At 43.2% G+C, this 20,100-nt stretch overlaps 1 protein-coding gene across 1 annotated transcript in view; it reads left to right on the top strand.

Moving 5' to 3' along the window:
• The first annotated feature begins 5,674 nt into the window (after positions 1–5,674).
• The window catches only part of LOC112266469 (E3 ubiquitin-protein ligase Midline-1), a 65,841-nt gene continuing 51,415 nt past the window's right edge, over positions 5,675–20,100 (top strand). Inside the window, exon 1 of the mRNA XM_024443956.2 lies at positions 5,675–5,760. The gene's annotated coding sequence lies outside the window, so the exon portion shown is untranslated. The remainder of the gene's footprint in view (positions 5,761–20,100) is intronic.

Genomic DNA, 20,100 nt, shown 5'->3' on the forward strand with positions numbered 1-20,100 from the left:
TCTGTTAGCTCTGTTAGCAGCCAGAGGGGAGGAGGAAGGGGAGGTGGAGGAAGAGGAGGAAGGAGGGGAGGAGGAAGAAGAAGAGGAGGAGGAAGGAGAGGAGAAAGGAGGATGAGGAGGAGGAGGAGGAAGAGGAGGTGGTGGCAGAAGAGTTGGAAGGAGGGGAGAAGGAGGAGAAAGTAGGAAGCAGAGGAGGAAGAGGAGGATCAGGAAGAAGTTGAGGAAGAGGAAGAGGAGTAGGAAAGAGAGGAGGAAGAGGAGGAGAGGTGGAGGAAGATGAGGAAGAAGAGGAGGAGGGAAATGTATCTATCCGACCGTAACATTGTCCACGGGAGATACAGAGCAAACACGGACTACACATGTTCATACTGATGCTAACATACTGTACTGTACTTATGGAAGCACATGCAAACACACACATTCACACACATGTACGAGCAGAAGCGTGCACATACACACACACGCACACACACACACACACACGCACACGCACACACGCACACACACACACCTGTTTTAATCGGCCGTTGGGCCACCACGAGCCACCAGAACAGCTTCAATGCGCTTTGGCATAGATTCTACAAGTGTCTGGAATTCTACTGGAGGAATGTGACACCATTCTTCCTTGAGAAATTCCATAATTTTGTGTTCTGTTGATGGTGGTGGAAAACGCTGTCTCAGGCGCCGCTCCAGAATCTCCTATAAATGTTCAGTTGAGATCTGGTGACTGAGACAGCCATGGCATATGGTTTACATCGTATCCATGCTCATCAAAACATTCAGTGACCCCCCAACACACACAGATACCCTGCTTACCCTTCACACACACACACACACACACACACACACACACACACACACACACACACACACACACACACACACACACACACACACACACACACACACACACACACACACACACACACACACACCATTGATGTCTAAGAGGCCAGCTCAACACTGATAGCCCTGAAACAGCTGTGATCCCTCCCCATGTGAAAGCACATGTGTTCCATATCCTGCTCTTTGTCCGATCAAAGCCTACCGCGGGCCCTTACAGTATGGAACAGGCCTGTGTGAGCACGCTGAAAATAAAGGCCAACTCAGGTATGTCCTTCCTGTCTCTCTCACCTGAACACATATTGAATGTTCTGGGTGAAATCAATGTCGTGGGACAGTATCCTGTGTAGTTCTTGGTTTTTGGCTCAGTGGGTTCAGTGGGTTGGCTCATATGATTCACACCTTTAAACTAATCTAAGGTCACTTTTGCATTTTACCTCTCAATAGTAAGAGTAGGTTGGGGAAACATCTGCTGTAACTGGTCATTTGAGATAACATTTATAAGCATAGTGAAGTGATTCGGTTTGCCTTAAAGAACTGTTCTAAGGTCGGATATATTTTTAACCTTCCAATGGTAAGAGTAGTTTGGGGCAACATCTAGTGTACCTGGATCATACAGTAGGTCTGACAAGATTCTGCCTCTGAGAAAACACTATGATAAATTACATTCTTCTAGGTGGCAAACAAACAAAGCACCCAAACGCTCAACATGCTATATAACATATGACATAGAACTATGACAGATGGGATGACATTGAACTATGACAGATGACATAGAACTATGACAGACATAGATCATATGCAGTATGTCATTACATGTCATGCAGAGTCCCCTTGACATCCTTTCCCAGTCGTTGATCACTCCCTGTCAGCAGCCGTGAAGCGTGACAATAGTGACTTCAGACCATGGTCACGTTCTCCATGGAGGTGTTTTCCCAGAGCTCGGCGCTGTATGATGTTACCCATCATGCTGAAATCAGGAAGTGGAGGTCAGTAAGTGCTGAAATCAGGAAGTGGAGGTCAGTAAGTGCTGAAATCAGGAATTGGAGGTATAATCCTCAAACCTCCTTTAGCCTTCCCAATGCATTTACCGTACTGAAACCGAGAGAATGAAGAACTGTTAGATGCTTGGAAGTAGCCCAGCGCTGCAAAGTGTAGTTGTCTCTGGCAGCCGTTGTTGACAGGCCAAAGTATACGTGAACAGATCTCGAACATTCAGATGCACCGATGCAACTTGATGGTCAACATTTGAAGTTCAAAAAACATGTACCTATTTTTTCATTATGCAACTATCATGCCAGTATGTAGTATTTATTAGGATCTCCATTAGCTGCTACCAAAGCAACAGCTACTATTCCTGGGGTCCGAAGAGGATTAGAACAACTACATCAGAACAAAACACAACAACAGCCTACATCATTAAATAAATCAATGCAACATACAAGACATTATTACAATTTTACTCTATTATTACAAATTACAATATAAAATCCACAATACCATAACATTACAATGTGTGTGTGTGTGTTCGTGTGTATGTTAGAGTGTGTATTCGTGTGTGTGTGTTTGTGTGTGGGACACTTCACAGTTCGCATTGTTCCATGAGGAGTTGTTTTATTTGTTTAAAAAAAAAAAGATTTTAAATTGAGTTACTTGATGTGGAAGAGAGTTCTACGTACTACTGCACGTTCCCCAGAGTCTGTTCTGTCTTGGGGACTGGGAAGAGACCACTGGTGGCATGTATTGTACGGGTGTCTGAGCTGTGTGTTAGCTGTGTAACGCTGTCGCGTTGTGCCTTGAGGTGTTGTTTTATTCTGTTTTCTTAAAATCTGATTTTACGGCTTCACATGAGTTACTTGATGTGGAAGATGTCTGAGCTGTGTGTTAGCTGTTTGTACAGACAGTTCAGTGTTTTCTGCATGTCAATACCTCTCACAAAGACAAATAGTGATGCAGTCAATCTCTCCTCTACACCATTCAGATTCACAGTCAAGTCTATGAACCATGCCAGCATGACATTGTAGAGGAAACAAATGACAGAGAACATTCCTCAATCATCTTGACACTCTCAAGGGTGTTCCCATGTGTTCTGTTGGATGAACAGATGTGATAAGCCAATTTGAAAAGCACCGCGTCACATCAGGGGCACACGCAGTGTCTTTCTGTTTCACTGCACCATCGGTTTCCTAGGCGACAGCCTTGCTGCTTCTGACTGGCTGAGTGCAATTTCCTGTTTTGTTTCGATTGTGACAATCAGGTTGAATGGTCCCTCAAGCGGGGCAGCAGCAGGGAGATGCCCACTAGGAGGTTATTATCTCTGGCAGGGAGGATGGCGCTAACTAACATCCCCCAATGCAAACACTATGCCAACTGCCAATGTGATGTGTTACAGCTGGGATCTGCCCTTCGTGAAGTGTCTGCATGTTGTTTGCAAAGGTGAAATTTGTCCTACAACCAATGCCTCTATTTATTTGGTTTATGGAGTAATGCTAGCCTGTGACTGTAGAGCTCTGTAGTGCTCTGTTTTTTTTAGAAACATCTTCATACATTCATGAACTGTGTCAACACATACTCATACATGTGTCGTGTATGACCTTAATATGATGCTAATCTACAGTAATGGAATGTCTCACGTGACATTTTCACCACGGGGTTAATCAAGTCGGACAATGTGAAAAGGACATGCCATCCAACAGTCAAAACCCATTAAATCAATACATCAACTACATCCGTCAAAGAAAGGGCTTGCAACTCTAACGCAGCCCATTTGTCCAGATGTTTGCATGCAGAGCGAACAGACGGTTATGAGTAAGATGTCCTTTTTTCCATTTTAGCTGCACTGGCAGAGAACCAAATGGAGACCGTTTGGCTCGTGGTGCCAACAGACCTGAGACAGACAGATTGTTTCTCTCCTATAAGAACTGTGACTACATGTGTGCATCACAAATGGCAGCCCATTCCCTATATAGTGGGCTATTCCCTATGGACCTTGGTAAAAAAAAAGTAGTGCACTATATAGGGAATAGGCTGCCATTTGTGATGCAAGCCTTCTGTGAAGACATACTCAATAAAATGTTTCGCATACCTATGTTGACATATGAGCGAATGGAGGTGTATGGGTACAGGACGGTCAGGGTAACTAGAGACAGTTACAGTCAGCTATTTGTTTAAATGGTTATTAAAACCTCCTGCAACATTCTGTGCCCCATCACCTGGCTCCAATAAATGCATCATTCACCAGTGAAGCGTATGGAGAATGTGTGCTGAGTATCAACTAAATATCCCCAGGTTACCAGGTACCAATAAGCTCCGTGAAATTCCAGGCTAGCTTCCGGACCGACACGATAAGGCACATACATTTCACTCAGGATATTAAAAAGCACATAGATAAAATCCATGTAATATGTTGAGGGGTGTTAAGGGTTCTCTCTCCATCTGATACCGTTCTAAACTCATATTGCTAAAACAAGGCTTTGTATTACATGTAATAGCTGTCAAAACATATTGTACACACATTCTTTACCACGTCGTCTGCAAACACTATCAGCAGCAGGCATATTACCCCGGGGTTGGTATTGTACTTCATGACTTCACAACACCTTTCTGTTATTTCAGGGGAGGTGATTGGAGTTCTGCAATGACGGTATAGTCCCACATGGGAAGTACAGGAAGAATAAGGTGTTATGACAGATTGTGCTCCCCTTGCTCTTAGTCAAATCAATAACCTCCGGGGTGAGAGGCAACACTGTTTCAGAGATGATATTAATCCCAGCATGCCTCAGGGGAAGGGAAACCAGTTGTTTCAAGGTGCAGGTTTTTTCATAACTTTGTTTATATATGACCGGTTCAGTGGAAAGTAAGTAACAGTGGGACAGCAGAAGCGTCTGAAGTGATGCTCTGGATCCCTTGTCACCATCTTGGCCTGGAAATGATGTCACTCAACATGGACTTCTGAAATCAACTGTCATTGTTTGTATTGCAGGTGCAAAATGGTTGTAAAATACATCTCTGTTATGTCTGCATGGATTTAAGACCATCAACACATTCCCTCCCTTTCTTCATTGAACTCGCCGTATGTTGAGAGATGGTTGTTTTTGGAGGAGTAAGAAACGTTTCAACCACAACTCTCTGGCAAGTAACATGTCATTTAAAAGGGAACATAAGATAAATGACAAATGACAGGACTGCTTTGGAGGACAATGTGGTACCTCCTGCTGACCTTGCAGTTAGTCAAACCGGATCTTGCCTCAGTGTGTGTCTATGGGGCAAAGCTAAATTACACTATACACTCTTTAGAAAAAAGGCTTCCAAAAGGTTTCTCTTATGGGGACAGCTGAAGGACCTTTTTAGGTTCTAGATGTAACCTTTTTTTCGAGGAGCGTAGAGACTGTTCTGGGCACGACCGCCTTTAACCACATAACTATAGGCTCTCAGAGCAGGTTGTAATTATGCTGAAGCAGAAGTCCTGATTATAAGTAGGCTGTGTATTTGCTGAAGACAAGACTCTGAGTACAGGCAGGGTCATCTTGGGCCTATACACACACACACACACACACACACACACACACACACACACACACACACACACACACACACACACACACACACACACACACACACACAATGTCAGTGTAAACCATTCACTGAACATTCCTGAGCATGTGAGAGCAGGGGCAGAGAGGTGGCCGAACTGAATTTGGCCTCGGTCCTATGAGCAGTAATAGAAAAGCAGAACCGTTGGCTCTCCTCCACATTCCTCTGTCCTCTCTCTCACTGTACCTCCCTCTCAGTGAGCGTGTCTGTAAAAAGACTGCTGGGACTGGTATGCACCATTTACTGCGCGAACTCACTTTGCACAGCAGATAGCAGCAGGCAAACCGTTTAAGGATCAGCTGACGTACGCTATACAGACAAGCCGTAAGTATAGTCACTAATGTCTGTTTTTCTCAAAACACAGACACATTTGACATCAGTTGTGCAGGTAACGGGGTTGAAATGATTGAACAAACGTGACTTTTAGCTCTACACTACTTAATATAGTCCCAAAAGGTGATATGTTCTCTGTCTTTCCCTCGCTCTTCCTATTTACAGAACGACTCACTTGTTCTGCTTGATGACTTTGATGTCGAGGCTCAACACTCGCTCAGATTGACTGCCGCACGAGAATATAACTAGTCCATTTCTAATTAAGATAACGCGTTCTCGTTTTAATGAGGATGCCATGCTGATGTTCTTGTTGAGCTACGTTTGATTGAAGGGAGAGACACAGATCTGCTCTACTTAAACGATTTTAACGGTTGCACATATTTTTTAGAGCCATACCAAATTGTATATAAATTAATAAATAAAACGTTCAATTAATCCCACTTGAAGAGACGAGCGGAATGTATTTTGAGATACCTCCAAATATTTTCCCGTGGTCCACTGTGCATCTTTGGCATGGATGCCAAATCTGTAGTTGTACGCCACTCCATATCTATTGTTAGAATGAATAAATAAGATTCACAAGAAATATTTTTCCAAGTTGTGATGTTTTTCAATGCCCTCCCGCTCAGTCTACTGGGTAGGCTAGTGATCGTAGATGGCCTGAAACATCATACATCGCCGCAGAGGTTTTGTGGATAGGAAAGACGGATGTTGAGATTCACTTATCTGAAGTTTGGTAAAAGTTGAGAATGAATGAATAATGCAAGGTCAATGCCTGATGGGCATCTATTATTCTATTCCATTGTTTGGAGAGGTCTGAGCTTCAGCTGTCTCTGTGAAATATTGATTCCGTACTTAGCAGTCGTTGAGTGGAACTGTGGTATAAAGGCAAGATAGATTGTGGGGATTCTCTGGAAAGGCACATGAGGTCAGGACTTATCGGCTATACACAAGTGTGTATCTTGCCTTTCTTGTCCACCATCTTGGACGGGTCAGGCAATGACTTTATATTTTCTTCCTCCCCGTATCATTCCTTCTTCTCCATCCCACCCTTTTTATTTTTAAATTTTTTAAATTTCACCTTTATTTAACCAGGTAGGCCAGTTGAGAACAAGTTCTCATTTACAACTGCGACCTGGCCAAGAGAAAGCAAACCAGTGCGACAAAAACAACAACACAGAGTTACACATAAACAAACTTACTGTAGAAAAGAAAAAGAAACACAATAGAAAAGAAACATGGAAAAATCTATGTACAGTGTGTGCAAATGTAGAAAAGTAGGAAGGTAGGCAATAAATAGACCATAAAGGCAAAATAACTACAATTTAGCATTAACACTGGAGTGATAGATGTGCAGATGATGATGTGCAAGTAGAGATACTGGGGTGCAAAAGAGCAAGAGGGTAAGAAATAATATGGGGATGAGGTAGTTGGGTGGGCTATTTACAGATTGGCTGTGTACAGGTACAGTGATCGGTAAGCTGCTCTGACAGCTGATGGTTAAAGTTAGAGAGGGAGATATAAGACTCCAGCTTCAGAGATTTTTGCAATTCGTTCCAGTCATTGGCAGCAGAGAACTGGAAGGAAAGGCGGCCAAAGGAAGTGTTAGCTTTGGGGATGACCAGTGCAATATACCTGCTGGAGTGTGTGCTACGGGTGGGTGTTGCTATGGTGACCAGTGAGCTGAGATAACGCAGGGCTTTACCTAGCAGAGGCTTATAGATGACCTGGAGCCAATGGGTTTGGCAACGAGTATGAAGCGAGAGCCAGCTAATGAGAGCATACAGGTCGCAGTGGTGGGTAGTATATGGGGCTTTGGTGACAAAACGGATGGCACTGTGATAGACTACATCCAGTTTGATGAGCAGAGTGTTGGGGGGCTATTTTGTAAATGACATCGCCGAAGTCGAGGATCGGTAGGATAGTCAGTTTTACGAGGGTATGTTTGGCAGCATGAGTGAAGGATGCTTTTTTTGTGAAAGAGGAAGCCGATTCTAGATTTTATTTGGGATTGGAGATGCCTAATGTGAGTCTGGAAGGAGAGTTTACAGTCCAACCAGACACCGAGGTATTTGTAGTTGTCCACCAATTTCTTGGTCAGAACGGTCCAGAGTAGTGACCCTACTCCTCCCTCTCCTCTTCTTCATTGATCTCTCTCTATGTGGTTCTCATAGCTACTGTGCGTAGAGCTGGAAGGAAACCCAGCATCATTAAACATGACAATTAACTTTACAGTCGTTAAGTGGTTGGCTTCATTGGAAGTTCCCCAAGGATTCATCCTACTTCTTCATTTCAGGGGGGGGGGGATACTGTGTGTGAATACTGTGTGTGAATACTGTATGCATCCTAGTTGGTGTATGATTGATGTACACAGTGCAGTGTATGCATGACTTAATTGTTCCCCTTCAGGAAATCTGTTTCATTTAAAAGTGAGTGAGGCATCACCACGTTCCTTCCTGTCCACATGAATGTTTCAGAGCTGGTGCTCCCCCCTTTGTGTCCCAGGAAAAATGTCCAAATACTTTCCCCTCACTGCTTCTCTCAGTTACCCTCTCATAGCTATACTGAAATAAAGATTTCTTATGAATTACTTATGTCTATAGCGTAGGCGGGCTAAGGCTTATGTACAGTAGGTTTTGTCCGTCGCCATAGAACTTCAGTTGTTGGGGTCATTCTCGCTCATGATCCTCTCCTGTCCAGGGAAAATAAATATGGATTAATATACAAGATCATATGCTGCAACCCACAAATCTGTTTACTAATGTTACAGGTGTACAAGGCAAGATCAGGACTTGGTTTTGCCCAGACATTATGTTTGAATAATGCACAATTATTATAAGGATAGCGCATTGGTTATGTAAAATACATGAAGCGACTAATGCACTATGGGCCAGTTGTATGAATTTAATGCGGAATATTTCTTTCTGTATTTTGGTTGGTTTGAAAATAGCTTTTGGTAATGATTTGCATTGACATTGAATTGGGAGAAAAGTGGTTCAGACAATTGTGATGGATTTTTCTCAGGGGCGAGCTAAGCGTACTGTCTACTCTGGTTGACTGATCGTAGTTGACAAACGGGTTTACTTATCTTTAATTTGTGTTCATTATTTCAAACTGAATGTTTTATCTCAAGGCAATGAATGACAGGAGAGCAAAGTGGACTTAAGCAATGCTGGCCAAGATTACTCAATACAACAAACTAACCCAGTATACTGTATGTTTGTTTTGTCAATTTTGGGACAGACATAGTAACTTCTGGAAAACATACGGACCTTTTCCACATTTTTCCACATTTTGTTACAACCTTATTCTAAAATTGATTAAATAAAACAAAATCCAAGGGACTCCCGAGTGGCACAGTGGTCTATGGCACTGCATCACAGTGCTCGCTGTGCCAGTAGAGATCCTGGTTCAAGTCCAGGGTCGGTCGCAGCTGGCCATCACTGGGAGATCCATGGGGCGGCGCACAATTGGCCCAGCGTCGTCCGGGTTAGGGGAGGATTTGGCCGGCAGGGATGTTCTTGTCCCATTGTGCTCTAGCGACTCCTATGGCTGGCAGGGTGCAATGCACGCTGACACGGTTGCCAGGTGTATGGTGTTTCCTCTGACACATTGGTGTGGCTGGCTTCCGGGTTAAGCGGGCATTGTGTTAAGAAGCAGTGCAGCTCGGCTGGGTTGTGTTTCGGAGGATGCATGGCTCTTGACCTTTGCCTCTCCTGAGTCCATATGGGAGCTGCAGCGATGGGACAAGACTGTAACTTCCAATTGGAAATAGGTAAATAAACAAAATCCTCATCAATCTACACACAATAACAAAGTGTTGTTACAAAATGTATAAAAATACTTTGCTATGAGACTTGAAATTGAGCTCTAGTGCAGCCTGTTTCCATTGATCATCCTTGAGATGTTCTACAACTTGATTGGACTCCACTTGTGGTAAATTCAATTGATTGGACATTATTTGGAAAGGCACACACCTGCCTATATAAGGTCTGACAATGCAAAAAACAAGCCATGAAGTCAAAGAAATTGTCCGTAGAGCTCCAAGACAGGATTTTGTCGAGACAAAGATCGGGGAAAGGGGACCAAAACATTTCTGCAACATTGAAGGTCCCCAATAACACAGTGGCCTCCATCATTTTTAAATGGAAAAAGGTTAGAACCACCAAGGCTCTTCCTAGAGATGGCCGCCCGGCCAAACTGAGCAATCAGGGAAGAAGGGCCTTGGTCAGAGAGGTGACCAAGAACCAGATGGTCACAATGAAAGAGCTCCAGAGTTCCTCTGTGGAGATGGGAGAAGGACACCTATCTCTGCAGCACTCCACCAATAAGGCCTTTATGGTAGAGTGGCCAGACGGAACCACTCCTCAGTAAAAGGCACGTGACATCCCGCTTGGAGTTTGCCAAAAGGCACCTGTCACGTCTGGAGGAAACCTGGCACCATCCCTACAGTGAAGCATGGCGGTGGTAGCATCGTGTTGTCTGGATGTTTTTCAGCGGCAGGGACTGTGAGGCTAGTCAGGATCGAGGTAATGCTTGGAATGTTTTGTCCTGTGAAACGCATTTAACAATGCCCACGTTAGTTTCTACTCTGGTCTCATGTCCTTATATTGGTTTTATAGTAAAACAGTGTGCTAATCAAAACTCCCCAAATACAGGTGTGCCAAGCTTGTAGCATCATACCCAAGAAGACTTGAGGCTGTAATCGCTGCCAAAGGGTCTGAATACTTATGTAAATGTCATATTTCAGTATTTCATTTTTTTATAAATTTGTCATTATGGGGTGTTGATTGAGGGAAAAAAATAATTTAATCAATTTTAGAATAAGGCTGTAACGTAACAAAATGTGTAAAAAGTCAAGGGGTCTGAATACTTTCCAAATGCATTGTAAAACAGACCAATTAAACACGGACACCAATTTAAACAGTTTTTGTACAGCTGCCTTTGAAATGATGGCATATTTCACTCCCAAATGTATGGGCTGGGAATAAGCCCCCATCTAGCGCAACACATACAAAGATGATGGTCTTGGTGGCACAGTTTGACATGGAATGATGGATTACAGGAATTTGTCTCGGCACTTTACTGTCAACTTTGATTAAGGTGTAGTCAGTGCTTGATGTGGGCCGGAGCTGTCTGGAGCGCCTTACCAGCACCTGCAATTTTGGCATACCGGCTTCTCTATAATCACCAGCCCAGATTCACACACTGAGGCAAAAAAGCTTGATCAAAGCGGAATGAAGGCGAGATCTGCATTAATTCTTCAGGATTGGTGGGTCCCCTGCGGGACGGTTGAGCTAACGTAGGCTAATTAGCATGAGGTTGTAAGTTAACCCACCAATGCTGTTAACTTCTTCAGGAAGTGAACCCACCAAGTTAAACAGCAACAGACAGTGGGCATTTCATTTCATGATTCCGCTTTGCTCAAGTTTATTTGTCGCCTAGTCTGTGAATCTGTGCGTAGTCTGTTTGAGATAGGGCAGATTGAAAACGCGCCAGCCGGAATACGTATGGCTGTTCCAAGTTGTCAAATTAGGATTTGTAAGGTCATGGAAAAGTCATAGAAATTAGTTTTAGAATTTTTGTTCATGTAATTCATAAAGGCACACTTTCAAATATTATGAACACAAAAATGATTAACACAAAAATCTAAATTCCAGCCATCATCGGAATGACCATTCAGTGCGTGTCTATAGGTGCTTTAACTGTGCCGGCGGAGGCTGCTGAGGGGAGGGCGGCTCATAATAACGTCTGGAACAGAGTGAATGGAATGGCATCAAACCATGTGTTTCATGTACCTGATACCATTTCACTGATTCCTCTCCAATCATTACCACGAGCCCGTCCTCCCCAATTAAGGAGCCACCAACCTCCTGTGGTGTGTGCCAGTGTGAGTGGGCCGTTGACCGAGGCGAGGGAGCACGGCATTTCAGCAGCAGGTTAAAAAATAATGACAAACAGACTAAACAGATAGCCAATTCAAAACAAAACTTGAAGCAGATATATCACTAGTTAACTATGGCTAACTAACTACTAATGTCGTTGTCGCCTTTCAACCAGCACTGTAGAAAACCTAAATAAGTCTGCAACGTTGGGAAACTGGGATTCCCATGTAATTGCGCCAATGTTACAAATATTATAAGAATGGCCTAATTGACAAACAACTTGCTGAAACAATATTTGAGCCTTATATACATGTCTAGATACCTTGCTATGAAGTAGCCTACCTCATCCATTGATCCCTGATTTATTGAATGAGGGAAGTACTTCATAAAGACAAAAGAATTTGCTTGTGGGCCTAATGTTGCAATATGTTATATCACGGGTGGCGACCTTCCTCCGGGACAGCTACTGGGTGTGCAGGGTTTTGTTCAAGCCCGGATTTTTTCCCCCCACATTGTAGCTTAAACAACAGCTGCTCAACAGGACCTTCTGTTAGATCAAAAGCCAGGGCAGCACACCTGGGAGCTCTCCAGATGTAGGGTTGACCACATGTTGACAACATGTGACTAACAGTGCAGTACTACTTTGTTGGGGGTTAAGTGCCTAAATCAAGGCCACAGTGGCAGGAGATGGTAGGCCTTTATGGGATCAGACACAGCAGCCTTCCAATGTTAATAATTCTTTCTTTTTCATGTAGGCTTTAATAATAATAATAGTCATGAAAATTTGGTTGAATGTCATTGAGAAGTCATGGAAGAGCTGTATGAACCCGTAAGAGTGAATAATCAGAGGCCTCTATAGTATAATGTAGTTTGTGAATTTCGGTGAACACAGTCTGATGGACTTGGAAAAAGACAGCTCCTGCTCTTATTTCATCCCGAGTCAAGCACTGAGTGTAGTATTACTTCATAGTCAGCCATATTGTTGGTTGTGTTGTTTTCTAAATGATCCAAAGTCAAAACTAAGATGAACAGCATAGGGAAACATTGCCAACACATTGAGTGCTGTCAACTGAAGTACAGTGCCTTGCGAAAGTATTCGGCCCCCTTGAACTTTGCGACCTTTTGCCACATTTCAGGCTTCAAACATAAAGATATAAAACTGTATTTTTTTGTGAAGAATCAACAAAAAGTGGGACACAATCATGAAGTGGAACGACATTTATTGGATATTTCAAACTTTTTTAACAAATCAAAAACTGAAAAACTGTGACTCCAGCCAGTCCACCGTTTGCGTGTGGGTTCGTGTTGAGTTTCTTCATGAAAACTGAGAGTCATTATCTGTGGTAATTAGTTTGGTTAACAGCTGCTTCGTTCTCCACAAACAGATTTGAGCATCATCTCTGGATTAGTTCATTTGCCTTGCTCCAGTGCTCCAGCCTACAGTACAGTATGACGAGTCCCAGCTGCCCTCGATGCTAACTTTCTTAGAGGAGTGAAGTGCACTGTATCGTACCAGACCTGGGTCTTCGTGCCTCAAGCGAGAGTGCAACATGTTCCAATGAACAGCTGACAATTACATCTCCATGTGAAGGGAAAATACACACATCTAACTCTTTGCTGGGAACGTTTTAGAAGTATAATTTGATTCATTCAAGTGCAACAGTAGAGGTGACAATAAACAGCAGCCATGTGGATGCTGTTTGATAAAGTTGATTGATATTAGGTTGCAGAATGTATGTAACTACCGCTATGCCATCCCAAGATGTCCGGAGTGAGCGGGGACCAATGACCATCCAAAGACTATCTAGTGGAAAAAACTAGGCAAACATTGATTGATTGAAAACACTTTCAACTTGGCCATTTGACCTAAAATCAGCTGATGTTAATCTACTTATGCACTCTCTCGACATGTTTGTAAAAATCATTGACTTAGATGTGTGTGTGTGTGTGTGTGTGTGTGTGTGTGTGTGTGTGTGTGTCTATCTCTCTCTATGTGTGCAAGATTACCATAAATCTCAGCTGGCTGAATCTCTATATATCTGATGGTGTATTTATGGAATGTTGTTTTGGTATAGCAGTCTCAGTCTGCCATAAGCAATTTCTGTAACTGAACTCACGAAAACACATTCTTGCCCAGACTGACACTTGATATGCAGTGTAGCCATCTTGCCAGGGAGTTGTGAAAACAAAAATAGGGTAAGTTGTGTTTCGATGATAAAACAGCTATGGCAACCACAACAGACAATTGAAGGCAGGAATAAATGAAAGAATAAAAATAATGATTTGTCCAAAAGTTAATGAAATAGTCAGTTGTCATAATTTGTGGTAGCCACAGGACGAGAGAAGATGAGCCTCACACGTCAACGCTCTTAGTTGGTGCAGAAAGTGACCCACTATGCTGTTTAGTTTCTGCATCTACGTCACTGAGTCTACCTTCAATGGGATACTTTGAGATTTTGTCAATGAGGCCCTTGATCTTCTTCCCCAGAGTTAGATGAACTCGTAGATACCATTTTGTTTTTCCTGGCATGCTAGTAGATAACCATAGACTTCCAGTCATTGTGCTAACGCTAGCTACCATTGGCTCGCGAAACTACCTCTGACTTTGTTCATACTGGCCACAGAGCCATAAAAATGCTATTCACAAGTTCATCTGATTCTGGGGAAGTAGATAAAGGGCCTCATTGCCAAAATCCCAAAGTATCTCTTTCTCTTTTACCCTAATTTCAATGTTTGCAACCCTGGTTGAAATAAGTAAATAATACTGGTTGATTACTTTATTCAAATCCAATGTATTTTCCACATTGATTCCACGTCACAATACTGGACAAATTAAGTTGAAACAATGTTGATTCAACCAGTGTGTGCCGAGTGGGACATTTGTGTTAACGTATACACTTTTGTAGTTGATGACACACATCGCAAGTAACACACAGTGGAACAATTCATTAATTCATTAATTACATTCAAAAAACAACTACAAATCCAAAGTGATGAAAACCTCTGTAAACCTTGCTCTGAGAGCTGGCTTTAGTCACTAAACAAAAAATGTGCCAGAGATGTGTTTAAGTTTTCATGTGGCTCTGAAAGCCTTCAATTCCATTCATTCCTTCAAAGCGCAAAGCGTGATTGCTACTCTTCGTCTGAGAGCACAAGGCTTCTTCTTAATGCCTCCTAAAGAGCTAAAACTGCATTGTTCAAAGGCCCACTTGGCCAAATAAGAATATATATTTATATACAAAATGAGAGGTTATGAAATATGCATCAACAAAAGTGGATGCTGCAGTTTCCCCTTTTCTTTGAAGATGCCTCGACATGATCTCCTTGGGGAGAAATACATGCATCTGATAGGGACGATACAGAAGGGCTCTTTATGCTCTTTGTGGGGTTCAGAGAACACAATCTGTCTATGTTCTCTTCGGGAAATACCCAGATGAGAATAGTTCATCAGCGGTGGACTACCCATGAGCAGTGATTGAACTAGGGTGGTCACCTTTGAATGACAAGAGTTTCAAAGTTATTTCAGGAACACCAAATGATGTGAAAACATCAGATTGTGGGTCTTTGCTCAGATCTTGCAGTAGAATGACAGTCCCTCTTCAAATGATTCACACCATTGTTTATTCTCAATTTCACCAAATGATCCGGCTCAACTCAATGTGCTGTCCAATCATAAGAAATGTGCCATGTAAAACAGCCGCTGGTATGTGCCGACATATTCAGGAAATTACTAAACCTGATACTCTCATTTCCAAACCTGAGGTCTGTTGTGTTCCAAAAATCTATAGAGGCCTGTGAAAACACTTTGTAAAACAAATCCCTATCCCGGTGAAACAATGAAACACAGAATGAATGTTTTTTGTGCTTCTCCGGGGAGATTAACAATGTCTCGGCATGAACTGTACTCTATGTGAACACATGCATTGTGCAGTATGGGATGAAATCAATGAAAAAAATACAAGACACATGTTTGTTAAACGTGACAGAGTATGAGAGGATGACAGACATTCTCTAATATAATCAGGGAATAGTTCTCATTGTCCCGCTCTCTTTTCCCCCTCTCTCTTCCCTCTGTCTCTCATTTATTTATCTCTGTATGTCACACCCTGATCTGTTTCACCCGTCATGTGCTTGTCTCCACCTCCCTCCAGGTGTCGCCCATTTTCCCCATTATCCCATGTGCATTTATATCTGTGTTTTATGTTTGTCTGTTGCCAGTTCGTCTTGTCTCGTCAAGCCTACCAGCGTGGTTTTTCCCGTACTCCTGATTCGCTCTAGCACCTTGTTTTTCTAGTTTTTCCAGTTTTGACCACTCTGCATGCGCTGGGCCTGCCTGCCGTTCTGCAGCTGTCTGACACTGCCCTGGATTACTGACCTCTGCTTGCCCTGACCCTGAGCCTGCCTGCCGTTCTGTACCTTACTGACTCTACCCTGGATTACTGACCTCTGCCTGCCCTGACCCTGAGCCTGCCTGCCGTTCTGTACCTTACTGACTCTACCCTGGATTACTGACCTCTGCCTGCCCTGACCCTGAGCCTGCCTGCCGTTCTGTACCTTACTGACTCTACCCTGGATTATTGACCTCTGCCTGCCCTGACCCTGAGCCTGCCTGCCGTTCTGTACCTTATTGACTCTACCCTGGATTACTGACCTCTGCCTGCCCTGACCCTGAGCCTGCCTGCCGTTCTGTACCTTACTGACTCTACCCTGGATTACGGACCTCTGCCTGCCCTGACCCTGAGCCTGCCTGCCATTCTGTACCTTACTGACTCTACCCTGGATTACTGACCTCTGCCTGCCCTGACCCTGAGCCTGCCTGCCGTTCTGTACCTTACTGACTCTACCCTGGATTACTGACCTCTGCCTGCCCTGACCCTGAGCCTGCCTGCCGTTCTGTACCTTACTGACTCTACCCTGGATTATGGACCTCTGCCTGCCCTTGTCCTGTCTTTTGCCTGCTCCCTGTTTGGTCAATAAACATCTGTGATTTGAACTGTCTGCATCTGGGCCGTGATACTATATCCCCCCCACTCTCTTTCTACCTCCCTCTCTCAGCAGAGAAACAACTGCACATTCTATTTATTCTATCTAGCATTAGTCTCTCATGGAAAGGTCCTGGTTGCCCATCAGCATGACCTTAGTTCCAGGACATTGTCTGTCTGAGGCGATTTGCCAACCGATGACCTTTCAAAGGTTAGAAACCATGAGCCAGTGGACTACAGATTAGCCTACAGTGGTTAAGTAAATGTTCCCTCTGGAATCATCACCACTAAACACTGATGTAAGACCACTGGGCTTACTTGCTATTATTAAATATGTCCGTGTTGTTGTGACATGTGTAGAGGCATTATCTCAGGTATGACGTTTATCCATAGTACGACAGTGGACAATGTGGGATGCGGTAGTGGTCCGTCCATAGGCTACAGATGTAGGATCTTAATTTAAGCCAGTTTGCTACAGCAGGGAAAAAAAATCATTCAGAAACAGAAATTGTGGATTATAAATAATGGACATTTTTGTAGGGGCTGGTACATTTTTTGTAAGAGAAAATCAAGTCTGCAATTTCCAATGGGAAATTCCAAACTTCAGAAGCCTTTTTAAATGGCAGGTAGTTTAGTGGTTAGAGCATTGGGCCAGTAACTGAAAGGTTGCTGGATCGAATCCCCATTTCAGTTGAAGGCATTCAGTTGTACAACGGGCTAGGTATCCCCTTTTCCCTAAACCTCAAATGTGAGTCACTACCTGGATTTGGTCTTGTGTACAAAATGTGAAATGTTGTTTTTTACATTGGATACAAGTAGAGACTCAGAGCTACAAAATGGTATATCATATGCTGCATTTGAGAAAATATGGGAAAGTAATTCTGCTTTGAAAGTTTATCAACCTGTAAACTCACTTTTGAGAAAATTGATTTGGAATGTTTTGGAATCTAGTGAAGGGCTCTACTTTGTCTACACCCATTCATCATCGTTCACACCCTCTTAAGCTTTATCCACACCCATCTCATGTTGGTCTCGGAGTGCACACTTGATGCTTTGGCCGATGATTTGTTTACCTATGGACAACATGAAAACAGCCTAAACATCTCTACTGGCAACAATTTCATTACGCTTTTTTTGCAGTCGTTTACTGACACCGGCCACATTCAACGGGTGTTGTACACACGTAACGTTAGCTAACGAGCCAGCCAGCTAACGCTAGCTAGTTAAACAACACTGAACAAAGTGCCAACAATACCACAGTGCTTGGAGCTAACCAACCAGGTTCAATGTTAGCTAGCTAACATTAGGCTCTAACTAGAAAAGCAAACAGCTCGGGGAAACAAATAATAACGTCAGCTAGGGAGCCAGCCATTAGCTAGCTAACAGTACACTTTTGCTTGAAATGAAACCAGTTTCTGTCAAAATTAGACATGTGTAATATTTGAAAATGTAGCTGGACAATGCTAGGCTATCTTACCTGTATACATCATCATGCATGATGGACGCGTCTCCCTCCCTGTCAGGAATGCCATACCACGGTTGCCCTTAGTTTGAAGATGTAATCCGGAGACAGGTGTTTTCTCCATCTCTTTAGCGATCACTCTCTAATTTCACTGATTTCAAAACTTGATTCTCCAGAAAGTGGAGAGCAACACTTATGCAGCTCCACTACATAATACATTACAAAAAGCGGCACCTGTCAAATGTTGCAATTTGCAGTATAATATAAAACAACATAACATACCATAGTTAAGTATTCTCGGTTCAATCTGTGTCCTTCGCCATAATTGTTCCATAAATTAATTAGTATGATGGAAATATACAGTCATAACCTAGTTTTCACTAATGCCTGTAGCTACATACTTGTTATATATGTTATCCCCAGGGTGGACTATTATCATGTTGCTCATATGAAGGTCACCAAGCAGGGTCATGTTAATTAGAAACCAAACATAAGAAACATGGATGGAAACAGGGACAGTCTACCTGAATGTGTCCAAAAAGTAAAATGTGTTTTCATGAATAGGACCCAGTACTCTCTAAATCCATCCACACGTCTGATGGTTTCTCTTCTCCAGATCATTGCACTCACTAGCTAATTAACCCCAATATGCAGTGAAGTGGCACATGGGAGATGGAGGCCATCTGCAATCTATTCAGTCAAAAATCATTCTGAGAAATCCAACTGTGTGGGTAGCTGTCCTGGAAGAGACACAATATCACTATGACAGCATTTCAGAGTCCAAGAAGACATTAGTGTTTACACTCAATGTCTTGCATACAAATTCCCTTTGCTCAGAGCTTAAACTTTGTGAGTTTGTGAACTTGTGAAGGAGATATTTACTTCATACTTAGCAAATAAAAATTACAGAGGCGGATTTGAGTAAAACAAAAAAAAAGCTAATCGTTTTGGGCTTGGGGGAGTACTGAGCTGGCTTAACTGTGGAGGAACAAAGACCAAAATGAATCACTCATTAATTGTGTTGGTTTTGTTCTTGGCCTTCTGGAACAGGCAGTGAATGTAATTAAAATTAGCATGCCCCCCCAAAGAAGCAAATAGCGAGAAATCGCTTGAAGAACACAGTGAGCGAGACATGGCTCCAAACTGAATCCAAGTGAAACTATGCTCTGAGGACGCTTCAGGGTCCTGGAGGGTCTTCTGAATGTGTAGATAAAATGTTAATATATACTTCTGTCTGGAACAACACAGTAAAGTTCAGAGCACAATCTGAAGCCATTGTGATGTTCGTACCGTCGCCTTCTGAGGGCCATTGCCTTGCTAATTGGTTTAGTTCACTTCCTGTACGTGACACCACATTTGCCATGGGGTGGAGGAGCAGGCAGCTCAACGTTCCGCATAATGGGAATGAGAGGTCCTAACCACATGATAAAGCACTCAATGCACTGGTCTCTCCAGCCTGCTTCACGCTCTCCTGAGCATCTCGACAAGTATGAGTCAAGGGAAAGGGGGAAGGACAAGGAGAGGAGGGGGAGAACAACAGAGGGAAAGACTCACTGTGGAGGCTTGATTACTCATGTTGTGTTTTGAGTGCCCGTTGGATACGTGGCTCCATCTCTCTCTCTCTCTCTCGCTCTCTCTCTCTCTCTCTCTCTCTCTCTCTCTCTCTCTCTATATATATATATATCGTGCCGTGCTTCACTGTTTTCCCAGGTTGGTCATCCTATGCTTGTCTGTTCTCGGTTGGAGGATTACGAAAGAGTCTTGAATGTAAGTACTTCTTCATTTGTTCAGGGCCATCCTTGTGGGCTTTTGGAGTTTGTTTAGTTAGTGTAAGATGCTGAGGCACTAAGCTTGGTCACACATGGAGAGGTGTGTTTCGGGGGCTCCATGTGCTTGGGCATGGGTGCACGTGTACGTTGTCTGCACGTGTACGTTGTTGTTATTCTGTCTGTGGCTTCCACTCTTCGGGTCTGACTTGGACTGGGATAGACTTCTAGAGCAT

Source organism: Oncorhynchus tshawytscha, linkage group LG14, assembly GCF_018296145.1.
Source record: "Oncorhynchus tshawytscha isolate Ot180627B linkage group LG14, Otsh_v2.0, whole genome shotgun sequence".
Lineage (NCBI taxonomy): Eukaryota > Metazoa > Chordata > Actinopteri > Salmoniformes > Salmonidae > Oncorhynchus > Oncorhynchus tshawytscha.